This window comes from Schistocerca americana, chromosome 1 (assembly GCF_021461395.2).
Source record: "Schistocerca americana isolate TAMUIC-IGC-003095 chromosome 1, iqSchAmer2.1, whole genome shotgun sequence".
NCBI classification, from domain to species: Eukaryota; Metazoa; Arthropoda; class Insecta; order Orthoptera; family Acrididae; genus Schistocerca; species Schistocerca americana.
In genome coordinates, this window is record NC_060119.1 from 670,799,910 (window position 1) to 670,814,774 (window position 14,865).

General features: G+C 43.3%; 1 protein-coding gene across 1 annotated transcript in view; it reads right to left on the reverse strand.

The window, feature by feature from the left end:
- LOC124544685 (leucine-rich repeat-containing protein 15-like) overlaps nucleotides 1-13,983 on the reverse strand; it is a 69,544-nt gene extending 55,561 nt beyond the window's left edge. The window contains exon 1 of the mRNA XM_047123321.1: nucleotides 13,935-13,983. The gene's annotated coding sequence lies outside the window, so the exon portion shown is untranslated. The remainder of the gene's footprint in view (nucleotides 1-13,934) is intronic.
- Nucleotides 13,984-14,865: the final 882 nt, after the last annotated feature.

The following is a 14,865-nucleotide window of genomic DNA, read 5'->3' on the forward strand; positions in this document are numbered from 1 at the left end:
CTTCTTCCACTGGATGCGGAAATATTTTATTGTCGCCGACCAATGTAGGGGGAAATGATCATCGTAATAAAATAAGAGGACTCAGAGCTCATACGGATAGATCATTTTTCCCACGCGCTGTCATGGAGTGGAAGAGCTGGGAGCCGTGGGTATTAGCCGAGCAGTCAGGGGCGCTGCAGTCATGGACTGTGCGGTTGGTCCCGGGGGAGGTTCGAGTCCTCCCTCGGTCGTGGGTGTGTGTGTTTGTCCTCAGGATAATTTAGGTTAAGTAGTGTGTAAGCTTAGGGACTGATGACCTTAGCAGTTAAGTCCCATAAGATTTCACACACATTTGAACACTTTGAACAGCTGGGAAACAATTTGAAGGTGGTTCGAAGAATCCTCTGCCAGGCAGTTAAATGTGAATTGCAGAGTAGTCCTGTAGATATAGATGTAGGACCTGTGACTGTGATTATTATACTGCTTCTAGGTCCAAAAACGAAAAAGGGGCAGTAACAACCTGTTAATCTTTGGAAGTACAAGCTTAGAAAATTTAGCTTCTCGAAAAGTCGCTTCTTCTCGAACATATTATGTAGCTGAGGTCTGTTCAATGTAATTCACTCGGTCCTAAAGTTTGTGTTCGTATGATACGTTACACGCTATTCGTAGTTCACATAAACCAATTTCAGTACACCAGACACTTCAGGCTTGCTGGTCTGTGAATATAGGGTGGATAAAAGTAAGTGCTTCCCAATTACTTAAAATTGCACCCTTACTTTTTCCTTTATGTATCCTTGATAATTAGATTTCTACTATCTGTATCTACCTCCCTTTATGAGAGCAGTAGTATCAAGAGCAAATCGTTTAAACAAAGCGAATAACATGCTTCGAAAGAGATTTTGCTTTTCATTGTGAGATTTCAACAGCATTTCATTAGCCCTCTGAATAGCTTCTGTTTCCATCTCATCAGAAATCTGCGACAGTTAAACACGTGAACCACGTTCAACACGAGTTTCAGAGGAGAAGAAGTACCATATTCACCTCTGCTCGAGTAGTCTATAGCGTGCAGCGATCACAATATTGCTATTGCAAGAAACAAATGTTTATCTCCCATGAATAAGAGCAGCTCACACGCACAATATATGAACATTAAAGACCATTTGAATTACAACATCAAGAGCTTTGAATACGAAATTTTATTTATTGCGTGTATACTGTATTGTGGGAAGAATAAATGATTAAATTTTTAGGTTATTATGGGATGTAAAGAGTACGAGATTTAGTATATGGACCTCCCACCTACGCAGCAGCAATGGCTCTGACCCGACTGGGAATCAAGTAGCAATCAAACTGGCTGAAAGAACACGGCTACGTCATTCCATGCTTCATGACAGAGTTAATCGACTGCAGTGGCTGACGAGTGGCGGCAAATTATTACCAAATGTTTTCAATGGGTGAGAGACCTGGCAAATGTGCTTCTCAGGGAGGCGATACAACGACCTCTGTGTGTCGTATTTGTTGATACCAACTCCCATTTCGAACGCCGTTACTCCCAACTATCAAAACTGGTGGAAAGGAACAATCATAAGGATGCATGTAACAGTCAGGGTTTAAATGATTGGATTTTGTATCTCTGTATGTAGTCTCTGGTAACTCAGCTTGTACTTGTCTGTTGTGAGGTGTTTTCTTACTTATTATAAAGGTGCCTTTTGATTAGTTTATTTAGCTATGTAAGTTATTTGACAGCAGTCCTGACGATACTTATTCTCCAAAAACTACACAAAGACGTGTCCCGGTGGCTCATTGCTGCATTCGATTTGTGGTTCGATTCAAGGTCAGACTTAGGTTTACTTGGTTTCACTTCTGACAAATTTTGTTAATATATCAAACGCTGTGTTGCATCTTGGTTTAGAGTACGTGTTAAACTGTAGCTCTTCACATGTGTCAATAAGTAAGTCTGTTCATAGATCTGAACAAGGCAGGCGTATACACCCTCCAGTTGGACCATGCCCAGAGCAAAGTTGGTGAATGCTCTACTCAACCAGACAGTACAAATGTGTACCTCTTCTATTCTCTGCGCCGGTAGCTTCTTTAGTGTTGAGCAACAACGGTTTTAAAATCTGGAAAATGTTGAAAGTTTCGTCCACACAGAAAGGCTCCTAAATCCATGACGGTACGTTTGGATCATGCTCAGTATATGTCTGGAAGTCTTACATGACGCGGCGATCGTCTACAGTTCGCACAGACATCGGCCGCGCCACATAATGGCGAACGCCATTGACCGTGAATTACTAACTGGCGAACGATGTGTTCTCTACGCCTACCATAGTGGTTATAAGGGTAATCATGACAATATTAAGTTTTTTTTTAAATTCCCTTTCCATTTACCTAGTACTCTAGGGCAGTGTGCTGGGAATCGTTCTGATGTTTGACAATTTTGATGTTTTTATGATGTAGAGAAGTTACTTGAGGAATCTGAAAGGTTTCTTCTCCTTAGTTTCCTGTAGCTATACAAAACGAAACCTTCAGAAATAAATACCCTTTATCTACAACATACGATTAATATCTTTGATCGAAGAGCGATAATCACGTCAGTATTTGGTTCTCAGCGGTGTTTTCAAATGTGTCTCGCCCTTAGGTCAAGTGTTACACAATATAGTGAATTCGTCAGCTGCATTGATTTTCTGAAGATCAAAACTGACCCTCACCCAGAAACCTTTATAGATTCGGCCTTGAGTATGCATTTTCAAAGTTACGTTTTAGCGAGACATCGTATTATTGACATCATACTTGCAGTGATGTCATTAAGAGAATCTTAGCTTTCTAAAAGAGAAAAATGTCAAAAACTTTAAGCAGTTGCACCTTAAGGGGAGTTGGATCGCCCTATCCCGACAATGTTAAATTTAGTGACTTGGCTTCCCTGTAATTCAGGAACCACTGCAGCCATTAACATGAAACTTTTACAGGACATTGAACTGTATGTTCGGAGTCTACTGAACTACAGTAAATGCATTTCAGCCACTGCTTTCTGAAATTCAGTTTTTAAACAGACAGTTAAAATTTTGTGTACTTTTTCTGTACATTATCCTAAATAATTTTACTTATACATAACATTATGTTCTTCTTTTAGTTCATTAGACTAAGGATATGTATGTTATTACTCCCAGAAAATTTGAATGCTCTACTCTTCTTTTTTCTGGACTCCTTAGTGGCCAACTGTGCTGCATACTCTGGCTTATCAATGCAAACATTGGCCATCTGTTTAAGTCCTCTTATGCAGTTCGCTCCAGGATTAATTCCCATATGCTGTAGCACTTTCACCCTACCAATGTTGCCATCATTTAAAGCAATAACAACATCAGTGACCCCCCTCTTTCGTATCTTCATTCCAACAAAAACTTTTTTGGAAGCGAGTCCATATAAAATATTTGAACGACTCATTGGGATTTTGAGTCTTACCATGCAGACACTTCTTCAGTAATTCGGGATTTTCCAGGTCTCTGTAAATAGGTTTTATGATATCCATGACTGCTACTAGGCTGGAATGTTTATGGCTGTGTGAACTGTTTGAGTACTGGGCATTGCAGTAATTGCACCATGAATCAGGTCCAGGAGGGCAAAGGTGGTGTACTAGTTTTTCATCAGTTGACATTCTGTGGAAGAAGGGAGCACATACCCCCTGCTTTATTTTCAACAAATCCTCAGTATTTTCTAATGGTCATCCCATAATACTGCTTATTGTTCATCAATCATTTTGTCTGTCACCCTGTCTCTTGTGGTTTTAAGATCAGAAAGTTTGTTGTCTCTCAGACTTTGTTTCAACTTCCTCAACCTGGTGCCTATCCTCTTCTGGACATGACTAACACGTAAGTTAACCTTTATAACACAGCAATACACAGCCTTCTATACAAAAGTTACCGATTTTATTAGATCTTGAAGTAATGCACATAACTATTTTCACATTTTCAACTGGTGTAGATTATATTAAAAAAATACTTTCCATATGAGTTTATAAGTGATTATATATATATAATTTTATTCAGAGTATTGCAAATTTTATAATGAGATAAAAATCCTAAAACGTGGAAAAAAAGTTCCGTTCTAACTCCCCTTAACTGATTTCTAACCAATGTTATCGGCAAATTGGCCTCTGCATTAAATAAATCTAAATTACATAAATTTAAAGAAAAATATTTTTAATTATTCCTACGCTCTGAAGAAATAAAGACAGGAATAATTATCATAGCGTCCCCTTATCAGTTAGAGGGCCCGCACGACAGACAAGCAAGGTGGGCTGAAGACCTCTCTTCAAGGGCTCAGATTAAAACGTCGCCAGTTGATGTAAACATCAATATACTTTCCGCATAAATACGGCACTACTTCGTGAAAAGTCATGTGACTGAGATTCCCCAATTGAAACTAAAGTGACTAGGTTTAGCACTCGCTATAAGCACGCCAGCAGAGTCAGACCGGCAATGTGTACCTAGCAGAAATACGGCACTACTTCGTGAAAAGTCATGTGACTGAGATTCCCCAATTGAAACTAATGTGACTACGTTTAGCACTCGCTATAATCACGCCAGCAGAGTCAGACCGGCAATGTGTACCTACATTTAGGACAGTTACGGCCAGTACCTACGCCGGCTCTTGCCTAGTAGACACCCACCATATCTTTCAGTAGAAAGTTGTATCATTGTAGTGCTCCTTGTTGTTCTTGCATTTGGAAATTAGTGCAAGCGAAGGAGGCGTTTTAGTTGTAATCCAGTCTGAACACACTGGATTGTTAGTTCTTTCCTGCTGACCACAGGACAGTACAATAATTTCCGAACGAGGTCGTTAAGTGGTGATCGCAGTGGACTTGTTGTCCGTGTATTTCGTAAATTAAGAGAATTGTTGGTGTTCTCGATCGTAATCGAATTTTTGCTCTGCCTCTAGTGACGTCATCGTGGACGGAACATTAGATCGCTATCTTCCTTCCTCCATCCCGCCCCAGCGTAGAGTGTTATATGACGTATACAGGATATTGCCAAATACAGTCTTGAGAATATCACGACCCCGAGTTCATCTGCAGGAAACAGTAGGCCAGTTGATGCTTATAACATCATACTTAAACAAAGACGATGTCATACATATACGATAACTGTCAAAGGTCACCACTCAGCAATATGTGCGATTATGGGGAGTTATCCTTTTGTTGAAATGGCTGAAATGTAGCTAGCATATGGCGCTGCCAATGGGAATAAGAGCGCCAAGAGCGCTTCTTGAAATGGCAAATTCCACAACAACAAACATTAACAAGTGCGCGTTAACATTTGCAAGAAACCCTTGCTTGTATCAGGCAACCTAAGTGGCGCACGTCTTAACCGCATTACGTATCCTCTCGATGTGGGAAAACTTCCACTACGGATTGAAGCCACCTCCCCCACTACAGGTATTGGGTACCAGCTTGTGGAAAGGTCTACTTAAGTATTACATCTTCTAAATCTGCGGAGGGTAACATTGTTCAAATCTCAAGGTTTTCGCACACTAATTTTCCAACAGATTTACTGAACCCTTTATTTCAGTCAAATGTGAATCTTGCTGTATTCATGAAGACTATCAATAGACAACGTTCTCATGTCAGCACAGTCCGTAATTCCTGAACTAAAGAACGCCACGATTATCGAGAAGGGTTCGCATTTAACGTGTTAAAAATTTCCATAGATTCATCCGGCTCGCTAGGTGGACGAGGCTAGGAGAACCTGGAACTCTTGTCCGCCTCTGCCACTATTTTTCGAGTCACCAGTACACCTACGTCCGTGAGCATGTGCATTACTTTTCTGCCATAAGGGCTCACTGTGAGAGTTAGAAAAACCAGCAATATAGCTCGGAAAACATACTCACGTGAGCAGTTGTTACAATACAGTGATATGTGTGAGCAAGTGTTCTGACAATAGTCAGTCGATCTGCATTATCATCAACAAGTCCAGCTCTGGACAGATACACCAGAAGCAGAAGTCGTCGCCTAGAACTAAAAACTGTTTAATGAATTTGAGAGGATAATAAAGCAAAAGCTTTTTACAACCACAAGACAGTGAATAACGCTGAAACGTATCATAAGAAAATAAAACATGTCACATTTTGTGTAACTTTTGAAGAAAAGTCAAACAATGTATAGTGAAAAATATATTCGTATAAAACCTGTAATGTATGTAAAGGACATAGAATACTCTGTAGTGCATAAACATTGTAACAAAATAGTTAGACTAAAATGTGTAATAGTTTCAAATTTTCTAAAACAAAATACCGTATAATTATCCAGAATTCCTCTGGTATGACTTACTTATGCTCATCTTGTCATAGAGAAAACAGCTTGTGTTTTGTTATCCTTAGCTAATAATAATTCATATTTTGATAAAATAGTGTCTACAAATCATTTGTAGACCCCTAATTTCTATGTCAGTTTCTTTGTCATGTCATGTTGTCTACATATTATTTACATCCAAAGTTCTTTTCTTGGAGTCAGAATTTATACTTGTAACCACATTTATTATGTGGAAATTAACGCAATGTCCCCATGGTCATACAAGCTTTCAAAAAACTAAGATGTGTAATAGCCTCCATGGTCTGATACATTCTGCGATGGCACTGCATTGCTAAGCAAAACTACGTAAAGATGTATGTATGTGATGTATGTTACTCTGATAACTGCATCGTGCCATCGCACTTGTAACGTACTTTCCCAGGGTGCACCATTCCTAAATGCATTGCATCCGCTTTTGTTATATCTAAATATTTTTTCCAAATTTTATTCTGATGGGAATGAAAAATTACTTCACAACTGGTGATGCTCTATATTCCAATATAACAAGAGAAAGAAGAATGACCGCAGATGCAACCCCAGGTATAGTAACTGTCAGCTGATAATGGAAACCCCAGCCGCGCGGGATTAGCCGAGCGGTCTAGGGCGCTGCAGTCATGAACTGTGCGGCTGGTCCTGCAGTCATTGACTGTGAGGCTGGTCTCGGCGGAGGTTCGGGTCTTCCCTCGGGCATGGGTGTGTGTGTGTGTTTGTCCTTAGGATAATTTAGGTTAAGTAGTGTGTAAGGTTAGGGACTGATGACCTTAGCAGTTAAGTCCTATAAGGTTTCACACACATTTGAACATTTGGAAACCCAGGTAACGCATGGGGTCGTAAACCGCGTAAATAACACGGGTCCACCCCATATGAACAACTTAAACACAAGAGCCAGGCGTACGCCCAATCCTGAAAATAACGCGAAATGGACACAACACGGCAACCAAAACTGGTCACGACCCCTCAACCAAGCTTTCGGAATAGCGGCGGTGATGGATAGCTACACTGTACCAGCCCCTAATAGACAACAAATAAGACGCGACCTTATCCAGTATCCTGATGCATGTTGTAGGAGAGGGTGAAAGCAATAGATATGATAGCAATGCAAGCACCTTACAATACAATGATGGATCAGATACTTAAGAAGAGTTATGTAGTGACATCGAGGCATGTAAAGGCCATATGGAAGAGATAGTGCACGCGCAGCTGTCAGTGTGATAATGGAAGGAATTGCTACTGTTGTTCTGGTGGACACAGGTGCCATGACTATTGTTATGGATATTAACTTTTGCAATAAAATCAGTGAGACAAAGGAGATGCCCACCTTGCTGGAGCAGAACTACAAGATTTCAGGAGTTTTCAGGAGTTGTTGGCGCGAAATCCTGTAATGTTAAATGGCAGACACGGGTCAAGTTAAATTTAGGAAACAGAGAAATTAAGTGCACATTACTTTTAGCGAAGGGACTATCTGCATCCTACATAATATGGCTAGAGTTTTTGCGTGAGAGGAACAGTGTAATTGACCTCTGAGTGAGGGGAACAGTGTAATTGACCTCTCTCATGAAAAGCGGATTTTGACAGTTAATGGCAAAGAATTCATTTTGGAACTGTTAAAAACGAAACCAGTTAAAAACTATGGCCATAGAAACAGGGTGAGGAATATACAGAAGAAATTTCTGTAATATTAATGACGTACAGTACCACTATTTCCATGGTCTGAAATCATGCACAAGTGACACGAATGTGGAAACTAGCATGAATCGGATTTCTAAAAAAGGTATTGCAATCCCATTGCGTCAAACCAATGCAAAGAACCGAGCTTACGGACTTGTTAACAAGATACAGTGACGTTATTTCAGAAAACCTGGAACTGTCAAGGGCTGGCAATCGAATATGGACGTAGTTCTACACGAAATCTGCTGCACTCGCACGTACCCTATTGTGTGGTAAAAGTGCGAAGTGACGTTATTTCAGAAAACCTGGAACTGTCAAGGGCTGGCAATCGAATATGGACGTAGTTCTACACGAAATCTGCTGCACTCGCACGTACCCTATTGTGTGGTAAAAGTGCGAAGCCGTGAGGCAGGAGATACGAAAAACGTTAGATTGGAACGTTATTGAAGAGTCTTTAACGCAATATAGTACTTCGTTGCTGGCAGTAAGCAAACGTAATAGTCAAGTGCACTTAGTCCTCGTTGCGCAAGAAACAAGCCAAATAACTGTAGTACGACATTTGACTAGTACAGATCTTCTTGAATCATGAAAGAAGGTTGTATACGTGGAAGAGACCTGGAGACACTGGAAGGTTTAAGATAGATTATATGATAGTAAGACAGAGATTTAGGAACCAGGTTTTAAATTGTAAGGCATTTCCAGGGGCACATGTGGACTCTGACCACAATCTATTGCTTATGAACTGTGGATTAAAACTGAACAAACTCCGAAAAGGTGAGAATTTAATGAGATGGGATCTGGATAAACTGAAAGAACCAGAGGTTGTAGAGAGTTTCAGAGATAGCATTGGGAAACGATTGACAAGAACGGGGGAAAGAGATACAGTAGAAGAAAAATGGATAGCTTTGAGGGATGAAATAGTAAAGGCAGCAGAGGATCAAGTAGGCAAAAATACGAGGGCTAGTAGAAATCCTTGGGTTACGGAAGAGATATTGAACTTAATTGATGAAAGGAAACAAATATAAAAATACAATAAATAAAGTACGCAAAAAGGAATACAAACGTCTCGAAAATGAGATCGACAGGAAGTGCAAATATGCTAAGCAAGGAAGGTTAGAGGACAAATGTAAGGATGTAGAGGCATATATCTCTAGGGGTAAGATAGATACTGCCTATAGGAAAATTAAAGAGACCTTTGGATAAAAGAGAACCACTTGTATGAATATCAAGAGCTCAGATGGAAAATCAGTTCTAAGCAAATAAGGGAAAGCAGAGAGGTGGAAGGAATATATTCAGGATCTATACAAGGGCGATGTATTTGAGGGCGATATTATGGAAATGGAAGAGGGTGTAGATGAAGATGAAGTGGGAGATATGATAATGCGTGAAGAATCTGACAAACAACTGAAAGGCCTTTCAGTCGAAACAAGGCCCCTAGAGTAGACAACACTCCATTAGAACTACTGATAGCCTTGGGAGAGCCAGCTCTGACAAAACTCTATCAACTGGTGAGAAAGATGTATGAGACAGGCGTAATACCCTCAGACTTCAAGATGAATATAATAATTCTAATCCCAAAGAAATCAGGTGTTTACAGATGTGAAAATTACGTAATATCAGTTTAATAAGTCACAACTGCAAAATACTAACACGAAATCTTTAAAGACGAATGGAAAAACTGGTAGAAGCCGACCTCACGGAGGATCAGTTTGGATTCCGTGGAAATGTTGGAACACTTGAGGTAATACTGACCCTACGACTTACACAGATCAAAAAAAAAAGTTTCGAATCACCTCGGTTCTGAGAGTTCCGGAACATGTACAGAAAATTTGAATTGAGTTCAACGTAAACATAATTTCCGCCCATTTTATGGCTCATGAAAACCACACATTACATATTGTACCACCGCACAGCGAGACGTTCAGAGGTGGTGGTCCAGGTTTCTTGACACACTGGTACCACAAATACCCAGCAGCACGTCCTCTTGCATTGATGTATGCCTGTTTTCGTCGTGGCATACTGTCCACGAGCTCATCAAGGCACTGTTTGTCCAGATTGTCCCATTCCTCAACAGCGACTCGGCGTAGACCCATCAGAGTGGTTGGTGGCTCACGTCGTCGATAAACAGCCCTTTTCAATCTATCCCGGGCATGCTCCATTGGGTTCATGTCTGGAGAACATGCTGGCCACTCTAGTCGAGCGATGTCGTTATCCTAAAGAAAGTCATTCACAAGATGTGCACGATGGGGGCGCGAATTGTCGTCCATGAAGACGGATGCTTCGACAATATGCTGCCGATATGGTTGCACTATCGGTCGGAGGAAGGCATTCACTTATCTTACAGCCGTTACGGCGTCTTCCTTGACTACCAGCGGCGTACGTCGGCCTCACATAGTGCAACTCCAAAATAGCAATGCACATCCACCTTGTTGCACTCGCTGGACAGTGTGTCTAAGGCGTTCAGACTGACTTGGTTGCCTCCAAACACTTCTCCGACGATTGTCTGGTTGAAGGCATATGCGACACTGCCACTCATCGGTGAAGAGAGCGTGATGCCAATCCTGAGCGGTCCATTCGGCATGTTGTTGGGTCCATCTGTACCGCGCTGCATGGTGTCATGTTTGCAGAGATCGACCTCGCCTTGGACGTCGAGAGTGAAGTTGGGCATCATGCAGCCTACTGCGCACAGTTTGATCCGTCACAGGACGTCCTTGTGGCTGCACGAAAAGACTTATTCAACATTGTTGCGTTGCTGTCAGGGTTCCTCCGAGCCATAACCCGTAGGTAGCGGTCATCCACTGCAATAGTAGCCCTTGGGCGGCATGAGCGAGGCATGTCATCGACGGTTCCTGTCTCTCTGTATCTCCTGCATGTCAAAACAACATCGTTTTGGTTCACTCCGAGACGCCTGGACACTTCCCTTGTTGAGAGTCCTTCCTGGCACAAAAGTAACAATGGGAACACGATTGAACCGAAGTATTGACCATCTAGGCATGGTTAAACTACAGACAACACGAGCCGTGTACCTCCTTCCTGGTGGAATGACTCGAACTGATCGGCTGTCGGATCTCCGTCTAATAGGCGCTGCTCATGCATGATTGTTTACATCTTTTGGCGGGTTAGTGACATCTCTGAACAGTCAGAGGGACTGTGTCTGTGATACAATATACAAAGACAACGTCTTTCTTCAGTAGTTCTGGGAACTGGGGTGACGAAAAACTTTTTTTGATGTGTGTAATTCAATAATTGCCACCCTGTACATCACCACTGCAGGGTCACATTCTAACAATACCACCATATGCAAAGTAGGTTAGAAATCAGATTAATAATGTTGCTCACGCAGCATATGTTCGCTTTATCGAGCAACAACAAAGTTATTGACTGTGGATGGTATCGTCAGAATGGAAATAATGAAGTCACTGTAAAAAAGTCATTAATTTTGGCAGTTATCTTGAATGGATTCCCACGTAGATTTCGTCGAAGTTGTTATGGCTCATCTTGTTGATTCTAGGGTCATTCCACTTTTACTGCTAGAAGGTCCAGATCTGTATTTTAGCAATATTTGAAGACCTAACAAATTCGTTTTTCAGAAAATTCTTAATAATCAAACAATCCCACATCAGAACAATGGTATGGTAGAAATAATTTTTGACTTGGTGTTCACGATCCTCATTTTAATTGAACTTCTTGTAAATTCGCATATCCTTTTTCTTAATTGTCACATCATCAAGAAAACAGTTTTGTATCAATCTTCATATATTTAATCTCCACTTTAACCAAACACAAGACTTGACTGTTCTTTTACAAAGCGAAATAACAACATCTGCAAAGTGAAACAAAGACTGCTCTGTGCGCATTCGCACCAAAACGGTTACAAGTAAGTCAAAGATTATGACAGTCTCACAGAAATGAATACACACAAGAACCATATCACTGTAATATATCGATACATCGGAGAACCTATACATTAATAAAACCAAATGCGAATATTGTCACAAGAATACACTCCTGGAAATTGAAATAAGAACACCGTGAATTCATTGTCCCAGGAAGGGGAAACTTTATTGACACATTCCTGAGGTCAGATACATCACATGATCACATTGACAGAACCACAGGCACATAGACACAGGCAACAGAGCATGCACAATGTCGGCACTAGTACAGTGTATATCCACCTTTCGCAGCAATGCAGGCTGCTATTCTCCCATGGAGACGATCGTAGAGATGCTGGATGTAGTCCTGTGGAACGGCTTGCCATGCCATTTCCACCTGGCGCCTCAGTTGGACCAGCGTTCGTGCTGGACGTGCAGACCGCGTGAGACGACGCTTCATCCAGTCCCAAACATGCTCAATGGGGGACAGATCCGGAGATCTTGCTGGCCAGGGTAGTTGACTTACACCTTCTAGAGCACGTTGGGTGGCACGGGATACATGCGGACGTGCATCGTCCTGTTGGAACAGCAAGTTCCTTTGCCGGTCTAGGAATGGTAGAACGATGGGTTCGATGGCGGTTTGGATGTACCGTGCACTATTCATTGTCCCCTCGACGATCACCAGTGGTGTACGGCCAGTGTAGGAGATCGCTCCCCACACCATGATGCCGGGTGTTGGCCCTGTGTGCCTCGGTCGTATGCAGTCCTGATCGTGGCGCTCACCTGCACGGCGCCAAACACGCATACGACCATCATTGGCACCAAGGCAGAAGCGACTCTCATCGCTGAAGACGACACGTCTCGATTCGTCCCTCCATTCACGCCTGTCGCGACACCACTGGAGGCGGGCTGCACGATGTTGGGGCGTGAGCGGAAGACGGCCTAACGGTGTGCGGGACCGTAGCCCAGCTTCATGGAGACGGTTGCGAATGGTCCTCGCCGATACCCCAGGAGCAACAGTGTCCCTAATTTGCTGGGAAGTGGCGGTGCGGTCCCCTACGGCACTGCGTAGAATCCTACGGTCTTGGCGTGCATCCGTGCGTCGCTGCGGTCCGGTCCCAGGTCGACGGGCACGTGCACCTTCCGCCGACCACTGGCGACAACATCGATGTACTGTGGAGACCTCACGCCCCACGTGTTGAGCAACTCGGCGGTACGTCCACCCGGTCTCCCGCATGCCCACTATACGCCCTCGCTCAAAGTCCGTCAACTGCACATACGGTTCACGTCCACGCTGTCGCGGCATGCTACCAGTGTTAAAGACTGCGATGGAGCTCCGTATGCCACGGCAAACTGGCTGACACTGACGGCGGCGGTGCACAAATGCTGCGCAGCTATCGCCATTCGACGGCCAACACCGCGGTTCCTGGTGTGTCCGCTGTGCCGTGCGTGTGACCATTGCTTGTACAGCCCTCTCGCAGTGTCCGGAGCAAGTATGGTGGGTCTGACACACCGGTGTCAATGTGTTCTTTTTTCCATTTCCAGGAGTGTAGTTCGATATTACTGGTATCGAGAACTGAGGTTGCAGTGCCGTAATGGTCACGTAAACAAAGAACCATTACAACATGACAGCCAGAAACCACTTCCACACTGTTTACAGCTTCTCAAAGTGACCGCAGTGACTGTTTGTCATCACACTCACAAAGCTTTTCATTGGGTTGCGTAAACGTGAGCTTGTTAACAACTAAATCGTGTTTCGGAAGTAAAAAGAAGACGCCGACTGGTTGTGTCAGATCCTTAGAAACTTTCAAGGAGCATCACAACTGTGTTTGTCGACGCTGCAGTTGATATATCGGATGACTTCTTGTCATGACGACACAAAAGGGCTATGTTTTCGTATGAAGGATGGAATGAAATGAGTACCGTTCAACAGGCGCGTGGGCAGTTGAGAGGGCAGTATGCCATTCACGAGAAATGCGGTGGTATGCTTTAGCTCGCCCTGTGTTCTCTTGGGACGCAGTGTATGTGCGGCACTACAGAGCAGAGCAAGCGCGCGGCTGCCGCCTTACCTCAGATCGGGATTCCGTGCTGTTGAGTGCTCGCTGCTGCCGGAGCGACCGCCTGTGTCGGACTGTCGGTCTTCGATTACGGCTGCGCGGATGGGTTGTGGTCTGGCCGCGAATTCCGCTCGCCGGTATCTCGTCGGCTGGGGAAGACGCGACCTCCTTCTGCTTATCCGAAGCGCAACGTTCCGCGTACCGCACTGTGCAAGTGGGCCAGTAGCCCGGGCGATTAAAGCTGCCTTAAGCTGCACAGAGCACTCCATACTGCAGCTGAGCAACACTAAAACATATCTGACACACACAGTGTAGTATACTATAAATCCACCTCCCATCTTACAGAGACTGTTCGCTGATGCCTTCTACACTACTGGCCATTAAAATTGCTACACCAAGAAGAAATTCAGATGATAAACGGGTATTCATTGGACAAATGTATTATACTAGAACTGAAATGTGATTACATTTTCACGCACAGATCCTGAGAAATCAGTACCCAGAACAGCCACCTCTGGCCGTAATAACAGCCTTGATACGCCTGGGCATTGAGTCAAACAGAGCTTGGATGGCGTGTACAGGTACTGCCCATGCAGCTTCAACACGATACCACAGGTCATCAAGAATAGTGACTGGCGTATTGTGACGAGCCAGTTGCTCGGCCACCATTGACCAGACGTTTTCAATTTGTGAGACATCTGGAGAATGTGCCGGCCAGGGCAGCAGTCGAACATTTTCTGTATCCAGAAAGGCCCATACAGGACCTGCAACATGCGGCCGTGCATTATCCTGCTGAAATGTAGGGTTTCGCAGGGATCGAATGAAGGGTAGAGCCACGGGTCGTAACACATCTGAAATGTAACGTCCAATGTTCAAAGTGCTGTCAATGCGAACAAGAGGTAACCGAGACGTGTAACCAATGGCACCCCATACCATCACGACG